This window comes from Mustela nivalis, assembly GCF_964662115.1.
Source record: "Mustela nivalis genome assembly, chromosome: 13".
NCBI lineage: Eukaryota > Metazoa > Chordata > Mammalia > Carnivora > Mustelidae > Mustela > Mustela nivalis.
In genome coordinates, this window is record NC_139032.1 from 16,166,874 (window position 1) to 16,184,215 (window position 17,342).

Here is a 17,342-nt window from a genome sequence, read left to right on the forward strand (position 1 = left end):
TTGAATGGGTAATATTAATTTCCCTTTCTCGATAAAGAAGGTATCCTTCAGCAAGGCAAAAGGATCATCCAGTTAATAAATAGTAGAAGGACTCACTGTTCCCTGTTCTTGTCTCTACAGCAGCATAGCTCCACTAGAAATAAAAGAGCATCTGAGACTACAAAGCAAATTTGGGATAGAGGGTTACAATCCATTTCTCTCCCTGTTCCACACATCACTTGTTGCCTTGGAGCACGGATGGCTCCGGGTCAGCTCTTCAAACGTCAGTCTATCTCTTTGTGGATAGTTCCCCATCATTCTGAATCTTTCCAGTTTCTCCTTCTACCCACCTTGGCATAGCAGGCGGTAGATAAAGGCTGCAGACCGAGTTCACAGGCAAGTTTTAATCACTGTTTTTGTATAACTGAAGGCAGGTGGCCAAATAGGTCATATTATAGTCAGTGAAAATGGGTAATTCCTAGAAAGAGTTCCCAAGACAGAAGGGCCAAGAAAGATTGGAATTTGCTTATATCCCTGCTGACTTAAGTCCATAGATTTGTATAAAATGAGCATACTTTAAAAGCTCATTTTAATACTTTACCTGCAGAACAGAATTCACCATCATCCAGCTTCCTTTTGGTTCTGGGTAAAGAGATTTATTTGCTAAATTGCCAAATGGACTCCATTAAAAGGACAATTCCTCAAATTTAGTGTCTTTTTTGATTTTCTCCAACCCCCTTTCACCCCCTCTCACCCCTCATAATATTGCAAGAAAATGTCTATGTGTATAGGACAAAGTTCAGGAAATTTCTCTAAGATATTTTTGTTCATTATTCTTTGCATAAAATGTACCACAAATGTCGTGAAAGAATTGAAATGACAGTATCATATATTATCAACCTTCAGTGTACAATGTCTCGCCTGTTTTCTGTGGGTCTCTTTATTTTCTTCACACCGTTGAGTAAGGTGAAGGACAAAGGTGTGTCATTAGAGAAAACTTATCTTAGCAATTAGCAGTGGTAGAAAAGGAAATGTCAGGGAGAGAAGGAAAGTGCAGTAACATTTAACAACTAGCAGCAACTTCTGGCAATATGAGACCAATTAAGCCCTTTAAGGGTTTGTCATTCTTTGGTCCCCACAGCTAGTTCTGCCCAGGCAAAAAGAAGGGGGCAGGTTAGGTAATTATATGGATAATGTAAAAACTCTCTTCAGCCTTTGATTTCTTCCTTTGGGAGGGGGGAAATAAAAAGAAAAGTTGGTTTTTAACTTTTCCTTTCCACAAACATCCGTATTGCTTGAGTGTGTGTGTGTGTGTGTGCATATTCATATAGACTGGGTATATCTAGTCCTCCCTGATATTAGGGGTAGGATGAGTAGTGTATATATTTGTGATGGCCAAGCTGAGAATATCCTCCTCCTCCTCATCATCATTTTTTTAAGAGGATGAGAGATCATGTGCATGAGTGGGGGGAGGGGCAGAGGGGAAGAAGAGAGAGAATTGACCCCAGGCTTCATCCCAGGACTCTGAGGCCATGACCTGAGCCCAGATCAAGAGTCAGGAGTTTAACTGACTGAGCCCACCCACATGCTCCCAAGCTGAGCATATCATATACCAGCCCCCTTACCGACCATATGCATTTCCCTTCTGATATTGGAAGGAGGGAGTCCGTGATGACACGGATGTCAGCAGTTATCCAAGATGAGTAGCGAGAGTGGTTTAAGTTTTTTTTTTTTTTTCCCCCTTAAGACATCAGCCCATCCTTCAAAGATGGTGATTCTAAAGGTTTGATAATATAAAGGAGTAAAAGTCAGTTGCCTTTTCCAATTATTTTGAATAAATAAGTGTTAACAGAGTTCATAGCTCCCTCACAGCTTAAGCTTTTAGAGGCTTTGTTGACAACTCTGGAACATTTTGAGAAGAAAAAAAAAAAAAAACCAACTTTGTATTTCTTCAACAAAATAAGGAAGATGGACTCTATCTTCAGGGCCTGGGAAATACATACAGTATTTAGAGTAATGGATTTACTTCATGTGGGTGAGGATATTATTTTCTTTCTTTTTTTTTTTTTTTAAATATTTTATTTATTTATTTGACAGAGAGAGATCACAAGTAGGCAGAGAGGCAGGCAGAGAGAGAGAGAGAGGAGGAAGCAGGCTCCCTGCTGAGCAGAGAGCCCGATATGGGACTCGATCCCAGGACCCTGAGATCATGACCTGAGCCGAAGGCAGCGGCTTAACCCACTGAGCCACCCAGGCGCCCCAGGATATTATTTTCTTGTTCTTATTTTTCCTGATTCTTAACTGCTGAGATAAATGCATGTTTCAGCATTATCATTCAACATGCCATAAATCATATTACATTATGTATGACTGGTTGGAACTATTGAATAATAATCGAAGTAGACACATCCAGAATGCCAGGCGGAAGCTCTCCAACCCAGCCTCTTATTTCCTGGAGCTTGTGTGGACTAGAAAAGGCAGCGGAAATGGACCAAAAAAAAGCAAGATAAGTAGGGTCAATGAATAAACACCGCATGGGGGTAATGGTACATTCCAGGATTCATGATTTGTATTTCTTATGAAATTTTCAGCATAAAAAATTAATGTAGAAATGATCATAACCTTGAAAAAGCATGAGAGTCTATGGAGGATGTGGGGAAAGCTCTCTTAGACCATTGTAATCTACCACTAAATGATGTAGTTGTCCTGAAAATTCAACATAAATTAAACATCGAGGGGAGATTTCCAAGTAATAGAACTTTTGAAGGACCACTCTAAGTAGTGGACTCTAACCCTTGGCAATTTGTTTTGCCTGAACAGTTATGAATTTAAACTACTTGGTTTGGCCTAGGCTGTTGTCTATGATGTTAAGCTTTTGAGATGACTTTCTGTGATCAACTCCTGGCCTGCCCTCTCTGGTGTGTGTTAGAAGATGGGTGTTCACCATAAACAAATGAGAAACCCAGGGTTATTTTATTAATAGCAGGATAAGTGTTCAATGTCCTCTCATTGCCGAGATTTTCTGGCAAGTTGAACATGTGGCCTATTCCAGGAGACTCAGTGTCTCCTTTTCCGACCAGTGATGTAGATAAGGATGGACAATCTGTCAGAGAACAGGATCTTCTATGCTTGACTCATGGAAAAAGAAAACGTCATATTATTGAGCACCTACTCTGCTCTAGGATCTGGGGATAAAATGGCAAGCAAAAGAGGTCCTGTCCTTCACCACTGCACATCTTATAATCTGGGCAGGGCACACAGGATGGAAGTATCATTCTTGATGAACCACTGACCAGCAGGTTTGCTCCTGAGTACACAAGATATCAGAGTCACATGGTAGTTTTCTTAAATCGCCATAGAGATATTCCATGCTCTCTTCTTTCTCTGGATTCAATATTAAGCATGATCTACACCTGTAATTATCAAGATGATCCCTAGATCATAGCATCAGCATCCTCTGGGAACTTGCTGGACATGCCAATACTAGAGCCCTACCCAGACTCACAGCATCAGAAATGCTGGGGTTAGCATAAGGGAATCTGTCTTTAACAAGCCTTGCAGGCAATTCTGAAGCATGCTAAAGCTTGAGAAACACTGTTCTAGACTAATGATTCCCAAAATGAATGGGTGTATGAAACTCTCGTGGACCTCATTAAAATGCAGACTGAGTTAGTAGAGGACTCTGAAGTTTGGAGGATTTCTAACATGTTCTTAGGTGATGCCAGTGTGGCTGGCCTGGGCAGCATGCTGTGAATAGCAAGGCTTTGGGTGTCCTTGTTGCTATGGATATGTGTAGTTTGGGGAGTTTTAGCCTGGTGGTGAATGCCTTCCTTCCTGAAGAAGGAAATATTAATCTTCTTTCATCTGGGCACCTAAAGACGTTGGAATCTGCTTCTATTACATCAGTTGTTGTTTTCTACTGTAATTATTTGTGTATAATTTTCATTGGTCCTTCAACTTGCTGAGGGCAGGAAGAATACCTTTGTTTGCAGCTGTAAGTGCCTAGCATATGGAAGACCTCTGAGGGTGGGTGATAGAGCGTGATTCTGGTATCTACATGCACTTGTTAATAGCTTGTCAATAAGACATGCATTAAAACTCTTTGCAAGTGACTTCTCTATTATTTATTTGGCAACCTTCTGACAGTTGTTTCCTGTCAGTTTATGAAGGGCCAGTTAAATTCACAACGCTGAGATCTTCCAAGCACAGCCAAAGTAAGATGAACATTTTTTGTCTTAAGTGGCTCTCTATGTCTACTGGAGTGTGGGAGTGACATAGAGCTGATTTTGGTCTGGCTCCTGGTGAACTCTGGCTAAGGGGTTGTCATTAGCTTTCCTTTCTGAGTTAGAGATTGTCAGTCCCCAGGGGAAAATCTGGTTCCAGTATGGAGAGTTTAGCATTCTCTCAAAAAGACTACTCTTGTTTTACCCATGACAGAAGCTGGAATTCTTTTCTCCCTCTGTTCAGAATAATTTGGTGAATATTGTGGATTATCTCATTTATGGCCTATTTGCCCTCAGTCAATTCTTGATAAGGATAAATATTTTTGACTAGCTTGTGAAAATATCTACTATCATATTCTAAAGAACCCAGGCTAGGGAGGTCACCTCTCCATTGTACTATGTCTCTCATGTGCTCAGAGGAATTCCATTGAACAGTGTGAAGACAGATGTCATTGCGCTAATGGCACTGGGACAAGGCTAGGGATATCTGGTAGTATGCAGTTCAAGCAATTTTCTCTTCACCCAGAGGGAAGCCTAGTGGGAGGATTAGATCACTCATCTTTGGAGAAAGCAAGGTGCCCATTAAAAGGGGCCAGTTGCTAAGAATTTAGTGAAGAACATAAAGTAAAGCTAAGTGGTGTAAACTTACCGATCCCAAGTTAAATGCATGTTAAGGGCTTAAAAACACATCTTCGCTGATACAAATAGATATTTACTGCAGTTACACATCTCAGTATATCTCATAAGGTTCTCTAACACTAAGAATGGTACCCAAAGTACTATTTATCTAAAGACCTACATAAACACATCTTTCTTCCACTTGCTGCAGGAGACAATAGGTCATATTGCATTTTCATTAGATGTTTAATTATCACAGACCTTCACAAAACATTTTATCTGTGACATCTAAATTCATTTCACTTGGGATCACAGGAGTTCGTCTATTGGAATGATTTTTGGCGAACTCTGGCTTTAAATTAGGACCGTCTGGGTTTTACAGATCGAGTAGCAAGTAGGAAATCTATTGTGCCATCCAGACCACCAGGACCATAAATTGATTCGGAACTATGGCCCCACGGAATGTAATCCTCTCTGGGCAGCTATCCAGAGACTGCAATAAAGGGGCCAATTACCTTGTTTTGTAGCCCTTCTTTCTCATTGCCAAACCTTTCTTGTTTAAGTTCATATTTTAAAACAAAATTTTTGCTCTTCATGTAAAAGAATCATCTGACAGAGCATGGTTGCCGTCGTGGAAGGATATCTTGCTCCCGGGGGATTTATCGGTCAGGATCTGAACCTGAAAAAACAGATCTAAAATCCTGTTATCACCATTTTCCTATCTTTACCCTCAAGGCAGGCAGCTGGGAACTGAGGAGGTAACCTTCTTTCTGGAGTTTCTAAGCAGGGTCTGGAGGCAGGAAGACTTCTCTTCCTTGAAAAAAGGTGTGCATCGTCTGTCATAGGAAAAGGCAAGCTAACAACAAAGAGATAACACTTCACCGGAATGGTGAGTGTGGTCAGTACCCCCTGACCACACCAAAGGCTGGCAAGGATGTGCTCTGAGAATAGTCTTTAAAATTTAAAAAAAAAAAATTTTTTTTAAATCTATGATAATTTGATTTACAGCCCAGAGAATTAAGAACGTGTTTAATTATGAAACAAAAGGATACTAACTGCAGATCCTGCTTAGTCTTCAAAGGGTCAGAAAACAGGGTGATTAAGTTTTAGTTCTTAAAAATGATGGATCCTGAAGATGAATCGGTAATCTTGTTCTAACCTTTTCTAGAACAGGCTCCAGGCCAGATGGCTAAGTATTGGAGGGGCAAAGTATTGGAGGGGCAAAGAAAGAGTCGGCACTCAGTTCTGGAAGACATCCTCCACCCGTCCATTCATTCACTCATTCTGAGAGCTTCTGTTGAATCAACAAATGAAGGAGTGCCAGTTAGGGGGCGTAACCACATTCTGCAGGCCTGCGGAACACATCTCGCAGCAGCCTTTTCCATATGAGGGCACCTTAGCAAAAAACCTATCTAGCCTTTAGGGAAAACCAGGGAAGCTAGCAGCTGCTTCAATTCGGGCAGGCTCTGATGATTTATTCTGATGCAATAAGCAATGGAATCTAAATGAGGTAAGGGAGGCAAAGAAGTCAGGAAAGAAAGTTTGGCATCTCTGCCTATCCGGAAGCCTCCTCTCATCGTTAGTGTGAGAAAAGGAAATGGTATTTTTATTTTCATTAAAATGCAACAAGCATCAAAGTCAGAAAATAGATCATCGTTTTCTCATGGCTAGAAGCATACAGAAGCAGATGAGTGGCTACATTCTGCTGGGTGTTACTGGGGCTCCTCTCACACACATCCACACCCTGCTGGGAGCTCAAACTTGCAGGGAGGAGGAGAGGAGGTTGAGGGCTGGCTTGGCCACTTTCCAAGCAGAACAGGCAAACACCCAGCTAATTCTGGAAGACACTTCCTTCTTCCTTCCTTCCTTCCTTCCTCCCTTCTGTGAGTCTGTACTGAGTATCTTCTATGTACCAGGGCATTTATTAGCACCGGGGACAAGAAGGTGAGCAAGGTTTGGCAACACTTAGGTTGCTGACAGTCTTATGGAGGGGACAGAGAATCAGCGGCCACATGTAAGAGCTCTAAGAGTGTATTCAGGAGGGATATATTCACTTCCAACTTGGGGAGTTCAGGGAAGGCTTTGTACGGGAGGTGGAAACTAGGTTGATGTTCAAAGGGTGAATAAGCCAGGTGACACCCCAGTTGTGGGGACAGAAGAGGGGAGCAGAGAGAAAGCCATGAATTATGGCACCGGAAGAGCTCACAGCATGTTCAGAAACTTGGAGGAGAAGGAGGAGGGAGCACATGGGGAAGGAAGAGGGACTGCAGTGTGGCAGACACCTGTTCTGGGAGGAGGAAGAAGAGGCGGAAGAGAGAAGGAAAAGACCCTTGTAATCGTGGGAGGGTGTTTGAATTGTACCAAGGAGTCTCAAAGCCTCCGCTCCGGATGGGTTTAGAACATTTGCATTATGTGGATTCCATGGAAAAGAGGTCACACCACACATGTGGTACCTCTCCATTAGGCACCAAACTTTGTTTATATTTCCCTTCACCCCAAATCAATGATCAGTTTCTGAAGGGCAAAGAACGGGTTTTGTAAATGTATTTCCCAATAGAAAAGAACCTACTGGGGGTTGCTATGTCGAGGCTAGAACCCAGGCAAAGACACCTAGGCAAAAACCTTAGTCACCTCAAAATAAGGCAACCACCAAACCTGCCAACTTTTTATGGTTTCCAAACCATCAGCGGATAATAATCAAAGTAGGTGAACAGTGCAGTAGTTGGTTCTTTGGACAAAGATGCACATTTCAAGGCATTTCACTTTCCTTTTGATACATTAATAAAAATAATGATGCTAGGGATTCCTGGGTGGCTCAGTCGGTTGAGTGTCTGCCTTTGGCTCAGGTCAAGATACTAGGGTCCTGGGATCAAAGTCCACATCGGGCTCCCTGCTCAGTGGGGAGCCTGCTTCTTCCTCTCCACCTGCCAGCTGCTCCCCCTCCTTTCACACACATACTTTCTCTGACAAATAAATAAATAAAATCTTAAAAAAAATTATAATGATGCCAGTTACCAAAGCAATGTCAGTGCATCAATGCCAGCCTTTTTAGGACAAGGTAACCATTTTCCACCAAATGGCAAAATTACGAATCAGTCCCTTGCAAAATTTTTAAAAGGTAACTGATGATGGTGAGGGATGGCAGCTATGCTTGCGGTGAGCGTAGCCTAACATGTAGGGAAGTTGGATCCCTGTTTTGTACACCTGACGCTAATGTGACTGTGTATGGCAACTCTACTCAAGTAAGAAAAATAAATAATAAAGAAGGTAACTGTGGGGGAACAGTTACAATTTAGAAATCATTGACTATCATGTAGGGAAAGGAAGGAGGATACATAGCAAAAGCCTTAAGAGAGCAGGAAGCTGTTTGCATGAAGGGTCAATCATGTGCTCGTTCAGACATTTATAAAAACCATTTGCACAGGTGATAAAGATTTGAAGACCTATAAGGCACTGATGCTGCCCACCAGCATCTCACAGGATAGAGAGGTATGATGCAGGGGTGGGGGCAGGGAGGCAAGTCATTTCAACACAGTACAGTAAATGCCAAGGCAAACACAAGCCAGAGGTACTGAGAAAGCATGGGGGAGGTAAGTGAGGTAAGTGAAGGAGCCTGGGGTGTGTAGTAGGTTGGATGATGCCCCCCCCCCCCCCCCCCCGTCGCCGCCAAAGGTGTGTCCACCCAGAACCTTATTTGGAAAAGCTCTTCCCAGATGTAATTAAGTTGAGGATCTGGGATGAGATCATCCTGGGTTAGGGTTGGTCTTAATCCAATGACAGTGTGTCCCTATGATGGACAGAAGAGGAGAAGATATAGACACGTGGGGAAAAGGACATGCAAAGATGGAGGCAGAGATTAGAGTCTTATTTCCAAAGCCAAGAAATGTCAACAGCCATCAGAGGAAGGACTGTCTTCTGGAGGTTCCAGAGGGAGCGTGCCCCTCCCAGCCCCTTGATTTCAGACTTCTGGTCTCCAGAGCTCCGAGAGAATAAATTTCTGTTGCAATAAGACACCCAGTTGTTGGTGATTTGCTGCAGTCGCCTAGGAAACTAATACAGGGCGGAAGCTGGGAGAAGTCAAGGAACACTTCTGGAAGAGATCATGTCTGAATGAAGTCCTGAAAGCAGAGCTGGAGTGACCAGCTGAAATGAGCTGGGAGTGGGAATAGAAGGAAGACGGAAAAGCGGTAGGAGTGGAAGGGCACGTGATAAGGTGTTCAACGAAGGTCTTAAAAAATTAAAGGAGGGATCTTGAAAGTATACTTCGTCTGATTATCTCATGGTTGAGCTGACATGGCCACAGAAAAAAAGGATTCTACCTAGATATATGCCTCAAAACAGTTTCTGTGGATAAAGAGGTTTGGAAAATGATGTACGTACTACCTGTAATTTAGAGACCCAAAGTCCACCTAAACATATTGACAGCTCAGGGAAAGCCTGCACTCTCTTTCCCTTAGAGTTTCAGTCATCTTTGTGTTTGTTCATCTGTGTGTAAAATACCTACTAACAGCTCAGGCCAAAGGGTGCTTCCTGAGCATGTGCAGGAAACAATGATCGTGTCTGCTGGATGCTGGGGCGAGACCCTCCACCCTTTCCTCCTATAAAACCAAACTGTCAGGGCTCTTTTCCTTTTTTTTTTCTCGTAATTTAAAAAATAATTTTGTAATTATGTGATTTGGGAGAGCTAACCATAAATAACACTGTAAGTTTTTGTACTTTGTAGTTATCATTTTGAAGGGTATTTCTTTGTAATGATTAGGAGACTAATTATTTGCTATAGGGACGTTACCCTCCAAGCTGTGATTCCTCACTGACACCTTAGAAAGTGTGAAGAGCTGATCCTTTCTGCACATTGGGTTTAAATCAGGACTCGTGTGAGTCCAGAGAAGAGGGAGAGGGTCAACTTCAAGGTAGTGATGTGGGGGATGGGAGGTGAGAATGTAGGCAGAGAAGTTCTATGAGAGCAATACGTCTCGAGTCTCCAGGGTCTGGCCTGGCTCCCAGACACCCACGTCATCACTAAGTGCAGTTGTCGTGTCGCTGTCTCTCTTCTGCCCTTTTATTTCTTTCTGTCCCTAATCTTCTGACTTGGGGCCACGCAGGCAGCCCCTTAAGGAGATCTGAGAGAGCCATCTCCATGACTAAGTCCTGGAGCAGAACACGTGCCTGGGTCCCGGCCATCTGCCCTGGCTGTTCCTAGGATACTGTGTTTTTCTCTCGGGTGGCCAGAGGAACACGAATGACTTTCAGAGGATGACCTTTACGGCTAAGTTCTGTTTGACCAAAGCAAATTGCAAGCATGCATTGATTAAGCCAGAGATAATTGGGGGGAAGAAAGGTTTTATTTAAATAACAACAACAAAACCCCAAGCCAAGGGGTGCCTGAAATCTACACTTTATGGTGGTGAGTTTAAGTGGCAATTCAGTGATGCCTGGCACCTGGAAGCCGCTCCCAGATCCGGCTCCCCAGTTTAGGCTCCCCAGTTTAGGTCACACTGGGGCTTCTGGAATCTTACCCAAAAGCAATATACAGGAAGAAATTTCTTCTGTGACCAACATTCAAAGCTATTACAACCTGATGTGTTCTCTTTCTCTCTCTCTCTCTCTCTCCTCTCTTTCTCTGGCTTCGCTTTAGCTCTGTGCTTGTTTGTTTTATAGATTAGGCCTGATTTTAAAGTATCTGTAAATCTTTCCCTAACTAAAGGACAGCTTGCTGATCTGTATGCAAATGATATACTCGCCTGCCTTAAAAATTTAAGATTGACTTTGAATTGACCCCGGGCTTTATCCCTCAGCGGAGAAAAATGAAAGGATATTTATAATACCTATGGACATTGTGTACGATACCAGTGGGAGTTTTCTTCAACAGTAGATGAATAACAGAAACATGGGCAGACTAAAATGGGGCAGATATATGCAAAAGGCAGATTGAAACTGATTTAGATAGCCGGGCATTACTTACCTTAGCTCTCTGTGGCTTCTCCTATGCAGATACTGAAAATGCTATAATTTTCTATAAAAATAAAGAATATAAAACAGAAAAAAGCACACAGATAACATACCAGTCGAGCCCACAAAAGTTTATAGTACAAATTTCATTTTCTTTCTGCTAAATATATCATAATTTTGAAGACAATGTAAGCAATTTTTCCAATGACATTTTTCCCACCTGGGGGCAAGCCACAAAAATCTCACTCAGGTTGGAAATGAATGTGTTTCAAAATACATACCGCCCTGCTCATCCTTCCTCACCATTAACAGAGACTTTCTTTGTTTTATTTTTTGCACTTTTTTCCCCCCACATTGCCTTAAAAATTAAAATAGAGCAGAACATTGACCTGGGATGAAGTATGGATTTTTTTATGCTTCTCTCAAACTCAAATTTTATTAAGGTTATTGAAAATAAGATCACTTCACTTAAAAATGCCAGAGAAACCCAAAGGATAAAATTGCATGAGATTAACATACCTATTCTTATCCTACAACAAACATATTTCATTCCAAACCTCAGCAATTTCTTGGACCACACTATTTCAGAGCTGCATTTTTTAGTGTTTAGTTTTTATTTCCACGGTAGCCCAGTAACTGTCCTGTGCTCTCAAATGAGAATGTTGAAATTCTCCCAAGTCACTGCCGAAGTGGCTGGGGCCAGGGTCTTCATATCCTGAGGGTTGCATATTAAAGTTTTTCCCTAGGAGTTTTGGATTCGTTGGCTCACAGTGAAGTGATAGAAAGTCTGAGCCTGAACATCCCAACAGGACCCAACCTTCATAGAGGGAATGATGAAAGACAGTGCTCTCTTTTCTTTGCACTTTGTCTCCCTCCATGACTTCCTGCTCGCATCCCCTCCAGAGAGCTCTTTTCTCTTCCTTTTATTTATCAGGAAGCTCTCTGATAATCAGTTTCCTTCACTGGTGGGAGGCTCTCAATAAGTTTTTTTGTTACTGAATGAATAAATGAATGAATGAATCTTTTTTTATATTAACATATAATGTATTATTTGCCCCAGGGGTACAGGTCTGTGAATAGCAAGGTTTACACACTTCACAGCACTCACCGTAGCACATACCCTCCCCAATGTCCATAACCCCACCACGCTCTCCCTCCCCCACTCCCCCGGGCAACCCTCAGTTTATTTTGTGAGATTAAGAGTCACTTATGGTTTGTCTCCCTCCCAATCCCATCTTGTTTCATTTATTCTTTTTTATTCCAGTTTGGAGAGACTAATTGGAAAGAAAGATTAAAAAGGGTGAAATGGGTCATTCAGTATGAACAGATCTTTTTGGCAATAAAAGAATAAATAAATCACACTTTCATTTTTGCAACGCCAGTCTTTTCTTCATCAGGCAGATGGGAAGAAAGTGGTTAAGTGAAATGGATACCTGTTTTAGGAGAAGAATAATGACTGGCGAGAGGAGAGAGATAGCTAGAACCTTCTGGTAGAAATCGAATTCCTTCAGTTCCTTCCCACCTGTTCTGGTCTGATGTCATTAGTGAGGGCAAAGGATGATTCAGGAGGGAAATTACTAGGGCATGATGATGTATTCTATAGCAGGAAGGAAAGAAGTCAAGGTGGTTCTTGGAAATTAAAAAGATCAGTTCATAGTATGCATAGAAGTAAAGGACAGGTCCCTAAATTTTGTGAAAGAAAGGTTCTGGGTTAGGCAAGCCTGTTGCATTTCCTGCCCACTCTGTATAGATCATGAAGCTACACTTCCTTGAGGTGGGAGCTTAGCCTCTTGGTTGAGCTAATTTGGACCCAGAATAGCCTTTCCTCTGTCTATTGGTGGTTTTCTCGGAGGTAAATGGAAGAGAACAGGGAATCACCAAGGGGAACTAGGTCACCCTCTGTGTGGGAAAGAACTTAGGATTCCTCTATCCATGTTGTGCTCAGTAAAGGAACATAAAATTCCTTTGTGAATAAAATCACTTCTGGAATGATGATCCCAATATGTTCTGTCTTGTGGGTCACCATGTCCTTATTGGGAGAGGTGAAAAGGTAAACAATGTGTTGCCTTTCCTCAGGGTATTTGTATTTTATGGCATTTCTTTCATTAGGAAGTGAGAGACTTTGATCTCTGTTAATGGGAATCTGGCATCATTATTGAACCACAGAGAAATTAAGAGGTTTTACCAAGGCTTTCTTAGCTCTTCCCAAACAGAATCGGGGGGCCACCTTCCTTCTCTGCCTGTGCATGGACTGTTAGGAATAGAACGGTAGGGTTTAACCCAAAAGAGACCTAGAGGCTCTCACTGTGATTCTACATCTTTTAACCTTCAAGAAAGATAGGGAAAAAAACCACAACAAAACAGCAGCCCCAAACATCCAGGAACCAGTTTGATGGTCACAGCCAGGACTCAGTATTGTGAGACGCTGGCCTCGAGCTCACAGCCCTACTGTGTTGTTCTCCTGTAGGGACATACACCATCTCACTGACATGCCAGCATCAGGCAAGTTCCCTTTCAGCCCATGATCCCATGAGAACATTCAAGACTTTGTAATTTTGTCAGACGCACAGAAAAATAAAATCACTGTGTAACTCACAAAATACCAACCATCCCCTCTGTTGGCTAATATGGGGAGTGGCCTCTTTTATACCAAGTACAGCTTGCTCGTCGTTCTAGCCTGCCCTCCCTAGAGGTAAGAGTTATGTTTTGAGAGAGCCAACCATAGAATTGTCGCCATTTTCAGACAGCCTCCAATCCTAAAAGAGCTCCTGCTTCCTTAGTCTCTCCTTCAGGTGACCATAAGCCCTTTCTAACAGTCTCTTAGTGAGACACTCACAGTTCTTGTGATGTCCACTCTCCCTTGCTAAATAAACCCCTCAGCTTAGCCATCCCTAGGTGTGTTCTTGGTGGCCTTTGGTTGGAGTGAATTGACATTCCACTGTTGCTGAATTAGAATAATTTTGTCTTTTGTGGAAGGCTTCAGGACTTCAGGCAGAGCCTTGCACATAGCTAGAGCTCACGACACAAACCAGATAGAAGACTGACACAGGCTATATATATATATCAAGAGAGAATACTATATATAGATAAATGTAATTTATCTATATATAAATAAATGTATATTTATATTAAATGTATATTTAACATGAATATTTATACTAAATTTATATAATAAATACTATATTATAAGTGTATGTTATATATATATATCTGGACTCTGATTTGCAAATAAAAAAAAACTCACTAAGGTAATAATATAAGGTGGGGAAAGTCATTATCTCATCTAATGAAAAATTCCAGGGATGTGTCTGGCTTCAAGAAAATCTGTGTTGGAGGCACCGGGGTGGTATAGTCGGTTGAGTGTCTGACTTTTGAGTTTGGTTCGGGTCGTGATCTTGGGGTCATGGGATTGAGCCCCATGTCAGCTCCACACTTAGTGTAGACACTGCTAGAGATTCTCTCTCCCTCTCCTTCTGCCCCTCCTACTCATGCTCTCTCTCACTCACTCTCTCTCAAATAGATAAATAAATCTTTTTTTTTTTTTTTAAAGAAAGTCTATGTGAATGAAAGATAACCTGACATTTGTAGCACCATGGATAGACCTTGAGGATTTTATGCTAAGTAAAATCAGTCAGACAGAGAAAGAAAATACTGTATGGTATCAATTACACGTGGAATCTAAAAGAGCTGGACTTGTAAAAACATAGAGTAAGTGTTGATTACCAGCAGGTAGGAGTGGGGATAGGAGAGATAGTGCTTAAGGGTATAATCATGCAGTGAATAGTAAATAAATCCTACAGATCTAATTCACAGTGTAGTGAATGTAAACAATGTATTATAACCATCAAACTTGCTAAGAGACTAAAATTTAACGATCTAACCACTAAAAAGAAATGATAATGATATGCCGTGATAGAGGTGCTAATGAGTACTACAATGGCAGTTGTGTTGCAATATATAAATGTATTTATTTTATATAAATGTATACAAACATGTCGTATACCTTAAATTTTCACAGTGTTATGTGTCAAATATATATCAGTAAATCTGTGTCAAGGCTCAAAACAACATAATGAGAAATTATTTCTCTCCATCTCTGTCTTTTTTCTCCTACCTTGGAAATGTTCATCTTTTGGGTCGGTTCTCATAACCTTGTCACAATGGATCAGGATGGTGCGTTGCTTACTTGGCAAGCCTAGGTCTTGGGTTCCACCCCTGTATCTCGGAACGATGGAGCAAGAGCTGAGGAGAGGGCAACTGCCAGACTAATGCTCATTGCACATTAAGATCTTACCGGGGAGATTTGAGAGGCAGCAACTGAAATCTTAGGCAAAGAGGGTTTGTGGAAGGACAAGCCTTAGAAGCTGCCTTGGTTAAAGGAAAACCCCAGTCTTGCCCACATCTGTATAGCACTGGTAGAAAGTAGAATTATAGAACTGGGGAAAAAAAACTTCAGGGAAGCTGTGGAATTTAAGAGCAAGGTTTTAATGATTCAAGTATGATTGTATGGAGCCAGTGTGTTCCACTGAGAAATGAATACACACACAGTAAAACAGGTTCTGTGGCAGCAAGGAAAAGAGACCTAGCTTTTTTCTGCTGGACTGCTCACCCTGCTACTCTCCACTGCTGTCTTAGTTCTTCTTGCATCCCAGCGAAAGATGTATCCCCCGGGCGAGTCTTTCCTAATCCATTAGGTTAGAGTCCCTGTGCAATAAATATCATCCTTTCCCCTTCTTGCATAGCATTTATCATAGTTTGAGTCTTAAATGTATTTACACAGTTGCTTGCTCCGTATGCCTTCCCTGTCAGACTGCAAGCTCCATGAGGGCAAGGTTTTTCCCACCCAGTGTCCTATTTGCTATGTATAAATTGGATATTGACTGATAAATAAATTCATAAGTACAAAATCCCCAGTGGGGTGCTTTTCAATACTACTGTGCTCTTCTAGAGAAGATTGTGTTATCTTCCTAAAGGTAATAGACGGTGAACAGGTGTTCATCCACATCAGAGAAATATGAGGCCTACATCATGACCTAAGAACAGAACAGAACAAAGCCCTCCAGCCTTAGGATTTGGAGAATCATTACAGAATGATTGGAGTTTCTGTTCTTGGCAACACCGTGATGTCTCAAGATACCTGAGTTCAAAGCTTGCATGTTCCATTTCAGGTCAGTTGAGCAAGAACCAAGTGAATATCATTGTTCTTATATGCATACTCAGCTTCTCATAGGTACTAATGGCTTTTGGACTGTTTGTAATCTCTAGTCCTAGTGACATAGTTCTATAAAGACAGACATCTTCTATGTAAAGTAAGACATCTTCTACAATGTGATTTTCAGACCATCGCTGGGGAAGTACAAGTTTCTGAATTTCCAAATTGTCAAAGAGTATCTTTTAAAGTACAATAAACTAAAAGTAAACCAAAATAAACTATATCTATCTTTATATCTATAAGCTTAAATTTTTTTTAGGTACAAAAAACATAAAATTACTTTGTCTGGTTGATAAAAACAGTTTCTAGACACTCTCCACCATTATTTTTTCTGTTTTTCAGGCATTCTTACTTCTTCTATAACCAGTGTCTTCCTGTTTGCAGTGGCAGGCAAGTCTCAAGATGTGTATGACTCTTCTGGAAAACTATTGTCTCTCTCACCAAATGAGTATGTGAAGGTAAGAAAATCAGTATTAGCAGAAAGCTTTCTATTTATACACCATAATTTGAGGCAGTAACAGACTTGTTACAGTTCAAGGACTCCACATAACTGTTCTTTAAAGTTTCTATCAAATATGAGATATTCAAAAATGCAATGAAAAGCACTAAAGAGACCTAAAAAGGAGTGTGAAATGAATTGTCACAATTTATATTTGATCATGTTTTCAAAAGCCATATCTGCTTTAAAAAATAAAAGACACATTTCTTTTAAATCCAGGACTTCCAGAACCATTACCCTCAAATGTAAGTAAAAAGAAATGGATTGACCAAAGCACTATCACCTATTACCCGCTTTCAACAAATATCAGATCATAAGAATGGTGGATGTGATAGTGTTAGTGATTTTGTTAACTTGTGACCATGATGACGGGACACTTCATTTCATATCATTGGGCTTTATAGATGAAATATACCATGGGGACGCAATCTGATTTCCTTTGACAGTCTGTAGAGAAGGAAGGATCTGTTGGAGAACTACATTTTCATAATTGTGAGATTAAAAAAACCACACATACAAACAGCGTCCAAGTTCTCTAGCACTGGGAGACTGTAAAACTTGATTATTGCAAAGGTGGATTGGCATATTAATTAAAAATAAGACTGACATTTGAAGCATATTTTGGATTTCATGGCAAATTTCATCATTCTAAATATAGGTTCAGATAATTATGACACATTTGGTGCTAAGCTATTTTAGAATTCAAAACACTTCCATCTTGGAATGGTTGCTGCAAATCAGGGTGTTTGATCAAGCCTGCAAGAAAAGAGAGCAGATTTAATATTCCAGGTCTCCTCATATTCTGCTTTTAGCTCTTATTTTCTGTGCAGGTTAAATTGGTAGAGTTATGCAAGGTGATGGC

At 41.1% G+C, this 17,342-nt stretch overlaps 1 long non-coding RNA gene across 1 annotated transcript in view; it reads left to right on the forward strand.

Annotated features, from left to right (window-relative positions):
- Positions 1–17,342, forward strand: part of LOC309845963 — a 155,199-nt gene that overhangs the window by 44,871 nt on the left and 92,986 nt on the right. Inside the window, exons 2-3 of the long non-coding RNA XR_014301627.1 lie at positions 15,743–15,937; positions 16,324–16,439. This is a non-coding gene — a long non-coding RNA (uncharacterized lncRNA). The remainder of the gene's footprint in view (positions 1–15,742; positions 15,938–16,323; positions 16,440–17,342) is intronic.